Here is a 17,399-nt window from a genome sequence, read left to right on the forward strand (position 1 = left end):
GAAGCCTGATTCTCTGCTATGACATGCAGACTGATTCTCTGGTGACATGAAGCCAGATCCTCTGTTACGGGACCTCTCTCCTCTGCCTGGGTGCTGGGCCTAAATTTATGAAAATGGACTGTTGCAGTGGTGGGTGACGTGAAGCCTCATTCTCTGCTATGACATGCAGACTGATTCTCTGCTGACATGAAGCCAGATTGTCTGTTACGGGACCTCTCTCCTCTGCCTGTGTGCTAGGCCTAAATATATGCCAATGGATTGTTGCAGTGGTGGCTGACGTGAAGCCTGATTCTCTGCTATGACATGCAGACTGATTCTCTGGTGACATGAAGCCAGATCCTCTGTTACGGGACCTCTCTCCTCTGCCTGGGTGCTGGGCCTAAATTTATGAAAATGGACTGTTGCAGTGGTGGGTGACGTGAAGCCTGATTCTCTGCTATGACATGAAGACTGATTCTCTGCTGACATGAAGCCAGATCCTCTGTTACGGGACCTCTCTCCTCTGCCTGGGTGCTGGGCCTAAATATCTGACAATGGACTGTTGCATTGGTGGCTGACGTGAAGCCTGATTCTCTGCTATGATATGAAGACTGATTCTCTGCTGACATGAAGCCAGATTGTCTGTTACGGGACCTCTCTCCTCTGCCTGTGTGCTAGGCCTAAATATATGCCAATGGATTGTTGCAGTGGTGGCTGACGTGAAGCCTGATTCTCTGCTATGACATGCAGACTGATTCTCTGGTGACATGAAGCCAGATCCTCTGTTACGGGACCTCTCTCCTCTGCCTGGGTGCTGGGCCTAAATATATGAAAATGGACTGTTGCAGTGGTGGGTGACGTGAAGCCTGATTCTCTGCTATGACATGCAGACTGATTCTCTGGTGACATGAAGCCAGATCCTCTGTTACGGGACCTCTCTCCTCTGCCTGGGTGCTGGGCCTAAATTTATGAAAATGGACTGTTGCAGTGGTGGGTGACGTGAAGCCTCATTCTCTGCTATGACATGCAGACTGATTCTCTGCTGACATGAAGCCAGATTGTCTGTTACGGGACCTCTCTCCTCTGCCTGTGTGCTAGGCCTAAATATATGCCAATGGATTGTTGCAGTGGTGGCTGACGTGAAGCCTGATTCTCTGCTATGACATGCAGACTGATTCTCTGGTGACATGAAGCCAGATCCTCTGTTACGGGACCTCTCTCCTCTGCCTGGGTGCTGGGCCTAAATATCTGACAATGGACTGTTGCATTGGTGGCTGACGTGAAGCCTGATTCTCTGCTATGATATGAAGACTGATTCTCTGCTGACATGAAGCCAGATTGTCTGTTACGGGACCTCTCTCCTCTGCCTGTGTGCTAGGCCTAAATATATGCCAATGGATTGTTGCAGTGGTGGCTGACGTGAAGCCTGATTCTCTGCTATGACATGCAGACTGATTCTCTGGTGACATGAAGCCAGATCCTCTGTTACGGGACCTCTCTCCTCTGCCTGGGTGCTGGGCCTAAATTTATGAAAATGGACTGTTGCAGTGGTGGGTGACGTGAAGCCTGATTCTCTGCTATGACATGCAGACTGATTCTCTGGTGACATGAAGCCAGATCCTCTGTTACGGGACCTCTCTCCTCTGCCTGGGTGCTGGGCCTAAATTTATGAAAATGGACTGTTGCAGTGGTGGGTGACGTGAAGCCTCATTCTCTGCTATGACATGCAGACTGATTCTCTGCTGACATGAAGCCAGATTGTCTGTTACGGGACCTCTCTCCTCTGCCTGGGTGCTGGGCCTGAATTTATGACAATGGACTGTTGCAGTGGTGGCTGACGTGAAGCCTGATTCTCTGCTATGATATGAAGACTGATTCTCTGCTGACATGAAGCCAGATTGTCTGTTACGGGACCTCTCTCCTCTGCCTGGGTGCCGGAGCCTAAATATCTGAGAATGGACTGTTCCAGTGGTGGGTAACGGGAAGCCAGATTCTCTGCTATGATATGAAGACTGATTCTCTGCTGACATGAAGCCAGATTGTCTGTTACGGGACCTCTCTCCTCTGCCTGGGTGCTGGGCCTAAATTTATGAAAATGGACTATTACAGTGGTGGGTGACGTGAAGCCTGATTCTCTGCTATGACATGAAGACTGATTCTCTGCTGACATGAAGCCAGATTGTCTGTTACGGGACCTCTCTCCTCTGCCTGGGTGCCGGGGCCTAAATATCTGAGAATGGACTGTTCCAGTGGTGGGTGACGGGAAGCCAGATTCTCTGCTATGGAACCTCTCTCCAATTGATTTTGGTTAATTTTTATTTATTTAATTTTTATTTTAATTAATTTCCCTATCCACATTTGTTTGCAGGGGATTTACCTACATGTTGCTGCCTTTTGCAGCCCTCTAGCCCTTTCCTGGGCTGTTTTACAGCCGTTTTAGTGCCGAAAAGTTCGGGTCCCCATTGACTTCAATGGGGTTCGGGTTCGGGACGAAGTTCGGATCGGGTTCGGATCCCGAACCCGAACATTTCCGGGATGTTCGGCCGAACTTCTCGAACCCGAACATCCAGGTGTTCGCTCAACTCTAGTCATGGGTAGTTATCTGACCAGAAGAGAATAGCCGATCCGAACCCCTAGGCATGTGGAGTAATAGCAGGAGGCGAGAGAGAGACCAAGATAAGCCCCCAATGAGCACAAAGTGCCAAGTAGGCAAGATTATGGAATTCTGATAGCATGAAATCTCGGATCTCTCCCTCGACCCCTACAAGTAAAATGTCACATAGCCAGAGGCGGATCTAACTAGGGGGAGAGCCCCTTCAAGCTGTAAATACGAACAAAAGAACTGCTAAATATATTAGGATGTGCACCGACTAAGTCAGTGTACTAATATCACCCGTGTTAGGACAGTTCTCAGGTGGGCTCAATATCCAGTCGTCTTGGGGTCAGTTTCCCTTGTCTTTTCTTGCTGCGACTCTTCCTCTCTGCTCCAGTCATTTCCCATGGCGTGGGTGGTGGGATTATCGGCAAACCGGTGAGGTCTGATATCGGAGACCAGTCTGGAATGTCTATATCAGTGATCTGAAGCGATGATAAGATTTCTGCCAGCTCAGAATGATCTCTCAGGATGAATCTTTTCCCTTCAACTGTAAAGGAGAGGCCAAACGGAAACAGCCATCTGTAAGGAATGTCTCTGCGACGTAGGGTTTCTGTTAAAGGGCGGAGCATATTTCTCTTGGAGAGTGTGACCCTTGCCAGGTCTTGATAAATTGATATCTCAGATCCTTCGAATTTAACCAAAGGTTTGGTACGGGCAAATTTTAGAATGTCGTCTCTAACTCTAGAGTTGAAGAGGCGGCAGATTACATCTCTCGGTGGGTCCGACCCTTGTGGTTTAGCTCGTAACGCCCTGTGAGCTCTTTTTGTGGAGATTTCTAATGGATAATTGTCCCTTAATATTGCAGAAAATATTTGTTTGACTGTATCGAGTAAGGCCTCTGTAGAGATGGATTCTGGGATACCCTTGAGTCTTAGGTTATTATGCCTCGCTCTATTCTCTTGGTCTTCCATCCAGTTGACTATTTTGTTCATATGTGTTTGACATGATGAAAAGTTTGCAGAGGTCGCTTCGGTATAAGAGATTATCTGTGCTTGCGTAGATTCCAGTTGCTCCACTCTTCCCCCTATGGATTTCATTTCCTGCTTTATGTCTTGTAATTCTTTTACAACAGGTTTGAGCGCTTTTGAAAGAGCCTGTCCCAGAAAGGCTCTGGAGATAGGTAAACACGTGTCGTCTTCCTGGTCGCTTTCCATTCTTGGGGTGTTATTAGGTACAATATCTCTAGTAGTGGAGCTCGAAGGCGTGTTTCTTTGTAAATGTGGAGATTTTGTAGGGGGAGCAGAGGGACGTTTCTGCATATAGGAGTCCAAAGAACCTGTGAGACACTTGTTAGAGGAGGGCCTGGGTTTACTCGGGCCGATCTTTACCATCCCTACTTAGCCAGAGGAAAGAGATGTTCAATCCTCTCAGGTGCGAACGTCAAGGAGGAACAGGGAGATGTGGAAGAGGTTGAAAGTCCTTCTTATAATCTGTATTTAAAGCCCTCGATGGCTACGACCACTGTTTACATAGACTTCTGCATTCCGTTGCCTCTAGAAGTCTTTTTTAAGAGAGGCTAAAAAAAATTGGGCCAGAGACCCTAGAAATTTATCACTGGGGTCTTTTGTTGGGAGTTCTTCCTGATGAGGCTACTTCGGTAGTGTAGTCGATCTGCGGACAGACCGTGAATCAAAAAGACAGTATCTTGTGTGCTTCTTCACAGCGAATTTGGGTGCGGGTCACTGGCAACGCGTGGAACACTGGTAGGAGGCAAATGTGTGCTCCGGTGCAGGGCGATTGCACTCCGACGGACCGGTAGTTTGTGGAGCTCCGCAGACCCCTGTGGTTTTGTTAGGGAATATAATTAATCTTATCTTGAAAAATCGCAGTAGGAGAAGCGGGTTGAAAAACAATTTCGGAAGAAAATTCGCGAGCAGGCCGATATTGCGAATAATTCAGATGCGAAAATTTACATGCGAATAATCGCCCGTTTGATGCGAACAATACCACAGGTGTTAGTTCGTCCTTCAATCAGGGTTGCGGATGATTGCGGCGGGATTGACTGCTGACAGCCTTTCAGGCCGGTCCCCCTTGGGCAGTGCTGTATGGGATGGGAGCGGGTCAGCGTTCGTTTGTGTGGGAAGAGGGGTTAAGGCCGCCAGGAGTACTGATGATCTCTGTTCCTCTGAGCTTACCTCGCCACTTCTGACGCCCGGAGCCGTTACTGGTAAGTTCTCACAGTCCACCCGTTCCTTAGACTTGTTGTGGTCTCAGGTGTTGATGTTTAGGCGAACCGAGTCTCCGCTGGGCTCAGCTGTGGTGGGGGATCCAGTCGCTCCCCAAGCCGCTCTGCCAGAGACGGTCCCGCACCGAAATCCAGTCCGTGGCTCTAAGCTGTATGTTAGGCCGCGCAGGACAATATTTGCTGAGAGTTCGGACTTAGGTACCGGAACGTTCCGGACTGTGAGCTGGACACGATGAGGCAAGTTCGATAAACCACCTGGCGTTGCTTGCGCGCCCTGTTATCAGGTTAGCTGCTGTATAGATAGCCGAGTAGGTAGAGCTGCGAGGAGAATCCGAGGCTTCGACTTTGTAGCTAGGCCGCAGATGGTATCCGGCTGTTGTCGGTCCTACACGTCCAAGAGAGGGCTTAAAATGTTCCTCCTGAAGTTTACAGACCAGCAGGGTGGATCCCAAGCAGTTTCCAGCTGTTAAATCTGCAGGATGTCTTTAGATAGAGATTCAGGCTCAGGAGCTCTATGAAGATGCTTCCTCCCTGTTCAGCAGTTAGCCACGCCCCCCCAGGAAAAATTTTAATTTAAAGTAATTGCAAACGATTAGGACTTATATAGATCTGGAAAGAAAGGGGATGAAGTATCTAAGCCAAATATTTGAAGAAGATAAATTGAAGGACTTCAATAAGCTGGTTAGGGAGTTTGGCATCCCCCAAAAGGATTTCTATAAATACTTCCAGCTTAAGAATGCGTTGAGGACAGTGGTGCAGGTAGACAAATATAGAAAGGAACAATCAGATAGATTACATAAATTTACCAATGGAGGTGAAAAAAAAGGAACAACTGCAAAAAGATATAGGATTTTGATGGAGGGAAAAAAAAACTGGTTACAATACTTGCCAGAAAAAAATGGGAAAAATAATTAGTCTTTTACGGAAGAGAAATGGAAAGATGCCCTTCAAAGTTATATTATGGTGTTTTTTATAGTGCATAGATTACATCGATCCCCTTGGATGTTAAAGAGAATGGGCATGAGAGCTTCAGATAAGTGCCCAAAATGTAGGGGAGAGAAAGCAGACCTAATACACTGTTTTTGGAGATGCCCTAGATTGTTTAGATATTGGAAAGAAATAGCAGCGATAGTATCAGTACTTTTGGAGGTTCAAGTGTTTGAAGATCCAGTGGCTTTTATATTAGGGGCGACTGAACATCTGAAGTTAAATAAAGAGACATGATTGGTTTTGGGTAAAGTACTATTCCAAGCTAGACTCCTTATATTAAGGAAATGGGTAAAGGAAGATTCCCCCGATGGTGGGGCAGTGGCGAGAAGCAGTTCTCAATTTGATTAAAGTGGAACGTGTTACTGAGTGCTATATAAAAAGCCGTCTTATTTATTTAAATGGTATGGATAGCTATAGAAGCGATCCGTACCATTGAAATTAATGGGACGGCTTGGGTGTAATTACACCTGCTCACCGCTGCAGATGCAATGGCTAGAAGGTAAACAGTGAAGAGGAGACAGCTGATCGGCGGGGGGGCCGGGTGTCGGACCCCAGCCGATCTGATATTGATGACCTATCCTGAGGATAGGTCATCAATAAATATAACCTGGACAACCCCTTTAAATTATAATCTACAGGGCTAACTTAGGGCTGCCCTTTTAGTGACATTATTTAAATAAAATTGAATAATCACTTTTTTTCCATCTGTGTCATTGCAGGCTTTGTAGACTGTTCAGTCTCTGATGCCCGCAACTTTAATACTGGCACAGGTGGCAGGGACCAGAAAGACCCCACACAGGTTGCACTAATCTTCAGATCACTGCAAGAGCCCTTCACTGACTGTAGCAGGTCTTCCACTGTAATGGCCGTAACGGAGATAACTCTTATCCTGACTGTTTAATTCCTTAGATGTGGTTAATAGTGACTGTGGCATCTGGGCAGTTATACAGATGGAATGGGCTCCTTTTCACTATCAGTCCCCCTTGAATGTAATTGTGGGGTGCTGATGGGTTGCTATGGCAGCCAGGCCTGACATGACTGTATGGTTTTGGCTCATGCACACAAATGTATTTTCTTTACATGTCCATTCCATTTTTTTTTTTGCGGACCGCATGTGGAAGTTACCTTGTGTGTATTCCGTTTCTGTATTTCCATATTTACAGTCCTCAAAAAAATATAACATGTCCTATTATTGTCCTCTTTATGGACAAGGATAGTACTGTTCTATTCTTTTATAGGCTAGATGTTCTGTTCCGCAAAATACTGAATGCACACGAACGTCATCCATATCTTTTGCGGATTCGTTATTTGCAGGCCGCAAAATACATATGGTTGTGTGCATGAGCCCTTAGACTGTGCCAGAGACACAGCCTATTAGACTGCCTGTTACTGTTACAGTGATAGTATACTGCCAGTTCTTTATAAAAGCAGTGTCTATATATATATATATATATATATATATATATTATTTTTTATTATTTTCCCTACAAATAAATAACTGCTAATCAATAAGTCTTATGTAATCCAAAATTGTGTCAATGAAAATTGTATCTCATCTAACAAAAACAAGCCATGTACAACAGGAAAAAAAAGTTCTGGTTCTTGGAATACAATGACTTAAAAGTATTGCTGTTGCATGAGACATGCCATTAATGCACAAAAGTAGTACAAAACAAATAAAGCTATACATATTGGACATCAAGGTAATTGTACTAACCCATAGAACAAAAGTAATTTGTTAGTTATACTGTATGGCAAACACTGTAAATTTGAAGTCCAAAAATTGTGGCAGAATAGCTTTTTTTCTATTACCGTTCCCACCCACCCCCCCTAAAAAATAATATAAGTTAATTGATAAGTTATACATCGCCCAAAAGTGTGTAACTAAAAAATACAATTTGTCCCGCAAAAGAAAATCTCTAATATGGCTACAATGACACGAGAAAAGAAAAAAAAAATTTGAAAAAAGAAATTTGAAAAGCGGCTATTATGAGGAATTGCCAAAGGAAAATTGTTGAACAGAAGAAAAAATAAAAAAGGCGACATGGCCAGTAAACTTTTCTGATCTTTTTTCCATAGTTACATGGAATATAAATAATAAATAGAAAAGCAATTTAATGAAACAATATGTGGTGCACAAATAATGAATAATGTGCAATAAATTATTCAGCAATCCTTGTGAAGTAATTTTGCAGTCAGGTCTTCTGAAAGCATGGAAGAGGCTATGACTCTGAGCATTATATCTTTCCATATTTATACCTATTTTATAGGCTTAATAATACATTTGCAATTGTATAGCAATTGTGTAGGTCCAGAGATAAACATAATGGCATTATTTATATGTGTCAACTTCATTCATAGGTTTGTAAATAATATTTTTTTCAAATATCACATCATTTTCTAAACGCTGCAGTGTCCGCTAAGATTATATTTAAGTAGTTAATCTGTTTTCCCTTAATCTTGTCAGCAGCACAATAATGGGTTAACAATCCCCCCTGTGAGCTAGCAGGACCTGTGGAATTTTTAATGATTAAGTCTACAACACCTTGCTTTATAAATGGAGTTTCCCCCTTGAGCTCATTGAGTATTTTATAAAGTAATCCTGTAAGAAAGAAAAAACAAGTTTTTGACCTAGGGTGGGAAGTTTGTGCTGCTGACAAGACTAAGGCTGGGTTCACACCTGAGCGTTTTACAGCGCGTTCCTACGCGCTGTAAAACGCTCAACAGGCAAGAACCAATGATTCCCTATGGGAATGGTTCACACCTGAGCGCTGTACAGCGCGTACGATCGCGCTGTAAAACGCCCGACGCCCCAAGAAGTACATGAGCGTCTTTGGGGCATCTTGTTGCGCGTTCCCGTACATAGACTTCAGCGGGAACACGCGACAATGGGCGTTTGCTTGTCTCTGTATGCGCGATTGCAAACGCCCGTACAACCGTGCATACAGAGCGCTCCATCGCGAACGCTCAGGTCTGAACCCAGCGTGAGGGAAAACAGATTAACTACTTAAATATAATCTTCCCTAGCGTCTGTCAGAAGCACAATAATAGGATTTGGCTAGTAGTATTCCTGGGTGGGTTAGTAGTTGTAACCAAATCTAACACAGATCTAACAAAGAGAGTTTTTCTGCACATAGAGAGCTCAACTTGTAAAGCTTGAAGAAGGTCACTGGAGTAGATCAAGATGCACTGTTACAAATTTGCTCCAAAGAACCAAACTCCACTCTGCCCAGGAAGTGGCTGTCGCTCTCCTCGAGTGTGCCTTGGTGAACTCGGGTGGTTGTAAATTCTGATTTATGTATGCTTCCTTAATGCATTCTGAGATCCATCTGGATATTGTTGCTTTGAGGCTGATTTTCCTCTACTGTTACCCTGAAACGTAATAAACTCCTTTACAGAACTCTCTTGTTTGGTGTAGTCAACCTGAGCATTTTCCTCAGCTGAAGGAGAATACCTAGGAAGAGTTATCACTTGATTTATATTTGAAAATCCTTCTGCCCATGACAAGATCTTGCCCACTTCTACAAGTAGCATCGGCGATCTCGTGCCACCCTGTTTGTTTATGTAGAAAACCACTGACATGTCCGTCATTATTTGAACTGCTTTCCTGCAAAGGAATAATTTGAAGTGTTTCAGGGAATAAAATATGGCTCTTATTTCCCTGATATTTCATGAGAGCTATCTTTCTGTTTGGCTCCAGGTTCCGGACACTGTACAATCCATAAGATGAGCACCCCAACCTGATCCGGAGGCGTCTGTTGTAAGCCCTTCCCACGTGGGTTCGACTAAGGACATACCATCCTTGACATGGTTCCACTATTGAAGAGATCTTCTGGTTCTGGAAGAAAATGTATGGAGTGTGTCTAATTCTGACAAAGTCCTGTTCCAGACCTCTAGTATTTCCGTCTGGAGGGGTCTGAGGGCAATAGAGCCCATGGCACTGCATCTGCTGAAGATGACAGTAAGCCTAAGAAACTCATTAGAGTTCTTAAAAAGACAGCCCGAGGGATTCTGAGGTACCGAAACCCCCTTTGGATATGGTCCTTTCTTGGGTCGGACAGGTATAACTATATCTCCTGTGAATCTATTACAAAGCCTAGGAATTGCTTTGTGGTGGCTGGAGTTAGATGAGTTTTTTCTTGGTTTATAATCCAACCCAACTCTGTCAGAAGGGACAGTGTAATGCTCAGGAGAGTAGTACTGGCCATAATTAGCCAATCGTCCAGATATGGAATTATCTTTATTATTTGTAATCTGAGGACGGCTACTACAGAGGATATTACCTTGGTGAATACAAACGGAGCGTAAGTTATACCGAAGGGGAGTACTCTGAAGTGAAAGTGAGTCCACTTTTCCTCATATTTACCGCTATGCGTAGAAAGCGCCTGTGTGCTGGCCAAATCGGAATATGGAAATATGCGTCTTTCAGATCCAACGATGCCATATAATCTCCTTGAGATATGAGGGGTTTCATGGATCTGATTGTTTCCATCCAAAAAGTATTCTTTACCAAGTGATGGTTTAAATACCTCAGATCTGTTATTAGACGTGATTTTCGTGAAGGTTTGGGAATTAAGAATACTGGGGAGGCTTTTATTAAAATGCCTCCTCTATTCCTCCCCCTCCCCTTAGACAAACCTCCAACCTTGGCCTCTCACCTCCTTTCAGTACTCGGACAACATCTACTAAAACGCTGTTTAACATTTGCTAAGTTAACATACATCCTTTGTGTTGTTATGTTTTTGAATGTTCTACCTGCTATTGTTACCAAGACAATGTATGTACATTGGAGGCTTGCTCCTCCTTTCCTAAAGATCAGAATCATATGTAACAAATTTTACATACTCAATAAAGCTTTTAAAAAAAAAAGAATACTGGGGAATATAGCCCTAACCCTACCTGGGAGGGAGGCACCGGCTCCATGGAGGCCAGAGAGAGAAGTTCCAGAATTTAATTCTCCAAAAAAGTTTTCTTTGGTTCTTGATTAACCTGTCTGGAGGATACAGAAGAAAAAAAGAGCACATAGCCGTTTTGGATAATGCTTAGGACCCAAGGGTCTTTTATTTTTTTGTACCCACACCTGAAAAAACAAAGACAGACGACCACCTACTGGAGTATCTTGATTGTTAAAACTGTTGCTTCCTGTTAGGCCTAGGGCCCCTTGAAATGCCACCTCTTCTAGAGTGACCACCCCCTTTCCCTCTACCAGATGCCCGAGAGAATCTAGGGGAGATCTATCTCTGTTGGAGATGTACCTATGGGTTGGACTAGAAGCTTGCGGTAAAGATTTACCCTTTTTGTCTGACAATTCTAGCATTAAAGTGTCTAATTCTAGACCAGTCTACCGGGGAAGTAAAGCAAGTTACACAAATTATATTTTGAAGTGTTGTCCCCCAGACCAGGGGCGCAACCACAACGCTCTTCTCCCCGCAGTAGAGAGGGCCATAGTCTTAGAGGCAAACCGCAACTGCTGATTTGCTGAGTCACATAAGCAGTCAATCGCCATATTTATGACAGAATATCATCTCTCTGAACCCCTTCGTCTTCTTGCACCTTGTTAAGCCACCTTCTCAAGGTGTGCCACATACATATGATCTTTTGAGGACAACTTTAGTTCTCCTGTCCATTGGATCCTTAAGGTTTGAGCCATCCTCGGCGGGAACTAAAGTTCTCTTAGAGATTTTTGCTATAGCTGTATCCACCTTTGGTGGAGAAACCCAGTCCTTAGACTGGAATTCCTCCAAGGGGTACATCAGTTTGAATCTCCTAGAGATTACAGGAGCCTTTTCCGGCTTGTTCCACTCCGCCTGCATTAAGGCGGAGTTCAAGATATCTATTTTGGAGGCACTTGGCCTCTACCATCCGGGGGAGCTTCTCCCTGGTCCACCGGTTGGACCTCGGCCTGCACAAGCTTAAGCAATTTTTGTGCTTTTTCCGCAGGAAAGTAAATCTTCCCTTTATCAAAGCCATCCTCATCAGAAGATGTCTCTTTTGAAGAAGCATTTCTTTCCTCTATTATAGCAACATCCTTGTCCATAGGAGAACATACACCCCCTTGTGGGGAGGATTCTCCATATCTTGACCTTTTCCTTGGGGTAGAAAAAGTATCCTTCTGTTCTTTAATAGACCCCTCTACAAAGTCCTTAACCCACACTATTACATCCTGAATAGTGGGTTATTGATCTTTAGGAAGACGAGGACGACATGATTGACATGTTGTATAATCATATCCGTCTGGAAGAGGAGTTTGACACACCCTGTACACCAAATGCTTTCTCTTCTGTGTAAATTTTACTGCAGACTCTCTGCCTGAACCTTTTGACATTTAAAAGAATGTACAATACATACCTCTAATATCATTCAATAAATCTGGGAAGGAGGGGAGAGAAAGAACAAACATACCTCTTGCAGATGGAGTTTATCAGCAAACGCCAGAAAAAAACAATCTATAGCCACAGCAAACTGATTGAAGCAGGCTCAAGAGTTTAAATGCCCCAGCTGGAGCTGGAAAGTGTGGAAGCCACACCCTCTACACAAGTTATATACACAGCCGTACTACTGCTGTCTTACCTACAGCAAGCAGCAGGCACATACAGAGACAAAAAGGATACATTGCCACCGTCACTGAATGAAGACCGGCCCCCTCTGCAGTCAGAGTTCTGATGCCCGGCCAGCTTGTAAGCACCGAAGTAGATAGGAGACTAGACGGCAGATGAGAGCTGTTCCCGCAATCTCCTTCGTATCAAAGGAGGAAAGTATCACACTTGTCCTGCTGACAGGAGGGAAAAAACTCAATGAGCTGAAGGGAGAAGCTTAATTTATACAGCAGGGTGCTGCTAGCTCACAGGGGGGATTTTTAACCCACTATTGTGCTGCTGACAGATGCTAGGGAACAACAGTTTATGACTAAAAACTGAGTAGTCATAATTGGAAAAAATTATATATACAAAATTTGTTGTGCTTTTTCACCTATTACCATATGGAAAAATGAAAATTCTGGGGCTAGAGCAACTCAAGTGTTTCTACATTTTTTGAAAGGCCTATGGGGTCAAAGCAATCACTACGCCTTTTGATAAATTACTTGAGGGGTGTAGTTTCCAAAACATCAGGGTCAAATTTGATATGCTTTTTGAAAATAATTTTAGCAAAATCTGCCCTCCAAAAGCTAAATATCGCTCAATTTTGATCCCTGCAGTGTTCCCATACAGCAGTTTATGACCACATATGGGATGTTCCCATATTCAGGAACTAAATGCATATCAAATTGTAGAGTGCTTTTTCTCTTGTTTACCAATGTGAAAATGTAAATTTGTGGACTATGCCAGTTTCAGATGAGTGTATTTAGCCCGCAAAATATGCTCCATGTGTGATCTCTACTTCCCAGGCTGAACGCTGCTCCTTTGAAAGGAGGGCACAGCATTAATAATGATTTATAACGCTGTGTCCCCCACTGTGGTGGAAGTATCATGGTTTGGGCCTGTTTTGCTCGATCTGGGCCAGGAAAACTTGCGAAGATTGATGGATCAATGAATGCTGAATGATTCCCAAATTTTAAAGAAAAATGTCAGAACATCTGTTCGTGAGCTGAATCTCAAGAGAATGTGCATCATGTAGCTAGACAACGACCCTGTGCAAACCAGTAATTCTAACAAAGAATGGTTAAAAAAGAATAAAGTTATAGTTTTGTAATGGCCAAGCGAAAGCCCTGGCCTTAATCTAATAGAAACATTCTGAAAGGGAATGTGTCATCAGAAAATGACCCGCTGTTTATATAATTTTTTTTATGTTTAACATATTTTTACCTGGAAAGAAATTGTGTGGGGGTCATATGCCCCTGCACATCAGCTGCATGGAGTTTGTATGCTCAAACTGTTTTTGCTACACACATATTGCTCTGTAACTCAAAAACTCATCGATCAATTTCTGATAAACTTGGTACACATATCACTTACTATCTGGGAAAGAATACTGTGGAGGTAACATGCCTGTACACAATGAGTTTCTGTCTGTCCCGACGTCTGTCTGTTCTTTATACGCGACCAAACCTCTGGACCGATCTTCACCAAATTAGGAACACAGGTACATCAGGTGTCCGGGAAGGTTTTAGACTCTCCAACTTACAGTTCCTGATATATTCCCAAAAATTACCTGCATTAGCAAATACAAGCCTTCAAGTCTTTCTCTTCATATTCCAACTGCCATACATACGGTCACATGTCCGTTATCAGCCAATAGAAGCTTGCAGGCTCTTAGTCTCCACATACACAAAGTTTTACTACAGGTTTACATAACAACCCAGCCATTTTTCTTCACTGGTGTAGGTCAGCTTTAGGCTAGATCTACACAACGACGTGTCATGCGACAATAAGTCACACTACACATAGAACACAACTACACTGCTACATGTGTCACACAATTTTTTTTATAATGATAGTCTATGGTGTTGTTGCACTGCGATGCGACAGTCTTGGATGGATTTTTTGCAACTGTCTTGTCGCATTTGCAGCATGTCACATGTCGCAGTGCGACACCGTAGCCTATCATTATAAAAATTGTTGAGACAAAATGTTGCAGCCCTAGCATTAAAGGGGCAGGACGCTGTGGAAGTCACTGTTAAGGGGGCAGGGTCCACTATTAAAGGGGCAAATGCTTTGCAGGTCACTGTTAAGGCAACAGGGTACTGTGAGGTCACTGTTAAGGCAGTGGGGTACTGTGGAGGTTGTCACTGTTAAGGGGGTGGGCCCCTGAGGAGGTCACTGTCAAGGGAGTGGGGTGCTGTGAAACTCACTGTTAAAGGGGCTGGCTTCTGTGAAGGTCAAAGTTAAGGGAATGGGCTGCTGTGGAGGTCCCATTTTAAAGTGGCGGGGAACTGTGGGGGGTCAGTGTTAAGGAGTGGGGGACTGTGGAGTTCACTGTTAAAGGGGCAGGGTGCTATAGAGGTCACTGTTATGGGGGATATTATCTATATCTTTTAACGACACACACAAACATGAAATGAAATAGATTAAATATACCCATGCGAAGCTGGGTCCTTCTGCTAGTTTAAACTAAAACAAAAAGTACTTTGCACTGATCACTATGTCTAATAATTGACAGCACTTCTTGGTTTGTACAGATTACTTTACTGCAATTAACGAATTCTCATCCCGTCTGTAATTATATAATCTCTGTGTATAGATAGACAGGATCCACCATTCACAATAAGTGATTGTCACAGCTTTTCCTGTACGATGACCCCTACACAGGTCACAGAGCATGTCTAGAAAACTCTCCCATGTGGGTCAATAGGGTCCCCTCCTGTTCATTGTGTCTATGGCCCATGGGGCTGCCATAAAGCAATTTTTTTTTTTTTTATTCTGTGTAAATGCTGTTAAGGACAGTTCAGGCAAGATGGCCACCCCATAATCATGTTCAGAAACTGAAAGTCAAATTGAAATGGAAGGTTTCACTGGAGTCATAATTGGTAAGCTTTGCTTTCTATATATAAACCAAAAACGAATGCAATATACAGTTCCTTCCTTTTCTGTATGCTTTATTACCAATGTGAAGAATATTTCCGTGTACACCAATTTCTCTCTTAGAGTTAGCATTCAGCCAATATGCCTTATATAATTATTGTGAACTTGTTGATATTCATTAAAATGGCAAAAGCTGTATGAGCCATCTGTGTCTCCCCCCCCCCTCACTAGTCATCTGGTGGAATTAAAACCCAAGGACATCAAACTGGTACTTTTTTTGCTATGAATTATCTGCCTCCAACCTGCAATTTTAGCTATAAAATATACCAGTAAGGGCTTATTTACATGACCATATACCGCAAATTGCATAACACAGATACTGGCCTTCTGCATTTTGAGGATCCATGATAGAAATGCCTATTCTTGTCCGCAAATATAGATAAGAATAAGACATGTTCTATCTTTTTTTGAACACAGAAAGGAAGTGCGGCCCCACTGAAGTAAATGATTTTGCATCTGATCGAAAAATACGGTCATGTAAATTGGCCCTTATACCAATAATACTTATATCTAATAGATTTTCATTATTCACACCAAAGCTTTCATTTTACTACAGCTTTTCATACAATACTGTACACTTATGTTTACCAACCTATGGATAGGAGATAGCAGAGGATGGTTTCAATCCATCGACCTCTGGGTTACGGGCCCAGCACGCTTCCACTGCGCCACTCTGCTACTGTGTACCAACCTATGGATAACCAGCTGTTGCAAAAATACAACTCCCATCATACTCTGATGGCTGAACTTTGTCAGAGCATCATGGCAGTTGCAGTTTTGCAACAGCTGGAGAGCCACAGGTTGGTAAACATACTGTGAGTCTACAGTATTTTAAGAAGTGTTGTAAAATAAAAGGCTGTGCTGCGATTGGTTGCTACGGGCAACAAACATTTTGGCCCTAATTTATCAAAACTGTCTATAACAGGAAAACTGTCTTAGTTGCCCATAGCAACAAATCAGAGCTCACTTTTAATGTTCTCAGAACACTTTAAGAAATGAAAGGTGATCCCTGATTGGTTGCCATGGGCAACTAAGACAGTTTTCCTGTTAACCAGTTTTGATAAATGAGGCCCTTTGTCTTTTAGACTGCACATGTAGGGAGATGAGAAGCTAGACTCAAATGCATGGTGTGTGCAGAGGTAATATTCAACAAACTCTATGCAACGCAGCATTCCCAAAAGATGTGCAAGTATGTTTCCTCAGTGAATGGGCACCTGGCAGTAGCAAGTTTTGAAAAGTTTGCAGGCATGACCAAAGTGTAATGGCAGCCATACACATTCAATAGCTGTTGGCTAAACATTCAGCCATGTTTCCTGTCTCCTTCCTAACTCCCCCAACACACATAAAATTAGCTCAGCCAAACGCGTATGTGCATTTAATGGGGAAAGAGAAGAAAGTGACTGCCAGGCACTTCTGGTGGCGGCATATCTCCCGGAAGAACAAAAGGATCCTTATCCTTTTTTCCCTCAACATCATCTGTTGAGACAGACTCGTGAGCTCCCCATACACATTAAAATGTTGGCTGAACCCACCATTCTCGGCTTATGTGTATGGGAGCGTTTAAAGCAAAACAAATATAAAGGATTTAAAAAATGCTAGATGTTTTCTTTACCTCTGTTATTAGAAAAAAAAATAAAAAATAAAAAAAAATATATATATATATATATATATATATATATAGATGTATAGCCCAAAAACATTAATAAGAAAAACACCACTGCACACTCAAATTATGATGCAAGTAAAATGTTTTTTATTGTTTACAATATCCTCTAAATAGATTGGCAAAAAAGAATGCCTAGAGTATATGTGGTCTATTCCATGACCTTGATCACAGAGTCACATAGGAGGAAGTGAGGTTGAAGGAGTCCCTGTGGCTCAGCGTGGAGGCGCTAGGGGAAGGCATATGGCGTTTAGGCTGGGAGCAGGATGCTGGATGCAGCTTCTAATAGGGGCAGTGCGGCTGCACTAGAAGCGTGATCTCGCGGCCAAAAACATTACATTGACCTGGATGAATAAACTATTTTGCTAAAGTGATTATTTTTGAAGGCTATCTAGTAGTGTTAATCGA

At 43.2% G+C, this 17,399-nt stretch overlaps 1 protein-coding gene and 1 non-coding gene across 3 annotated transcripts in view; one reads left to right on the forward strand and one right to left on the reverse strand.

The window, feature by feature from the left end:
- The window catches only part of LOC122946004 (bifunctional heparan sulfate N-deacetylase/N-sulfotransferase 4-like), a 754,569-nt gene that overhangs the window by 501,595 nt on the left and 235,575 nt on the right, over positions 1–17,399 (forward strand). The window lies entirely within an intron of this gene.
- Positions 15,935–16,006, reverse strand: TRNAT-CGU. The gene has a single exon. It is a non-coding gene; the product is annotated as a tRNA-Thr (tRNA).

Source organism: Bufo gargarizans, chromosome 1 (genome assembly GCF_014858855.1).
Source record: "Bufo gargarizans isolate SCDJY-AF-19 chromosome 1, ASM1485885v1, whole genome shotgun sequence".
In the NCBI taxonomy this organism is placed as follows: domain Eukaryota; kingdom Metazoa; phylum Chordata; class Amphibia; order Anura; family Bufonidae; genus Bufo; species Bufo gargarizans.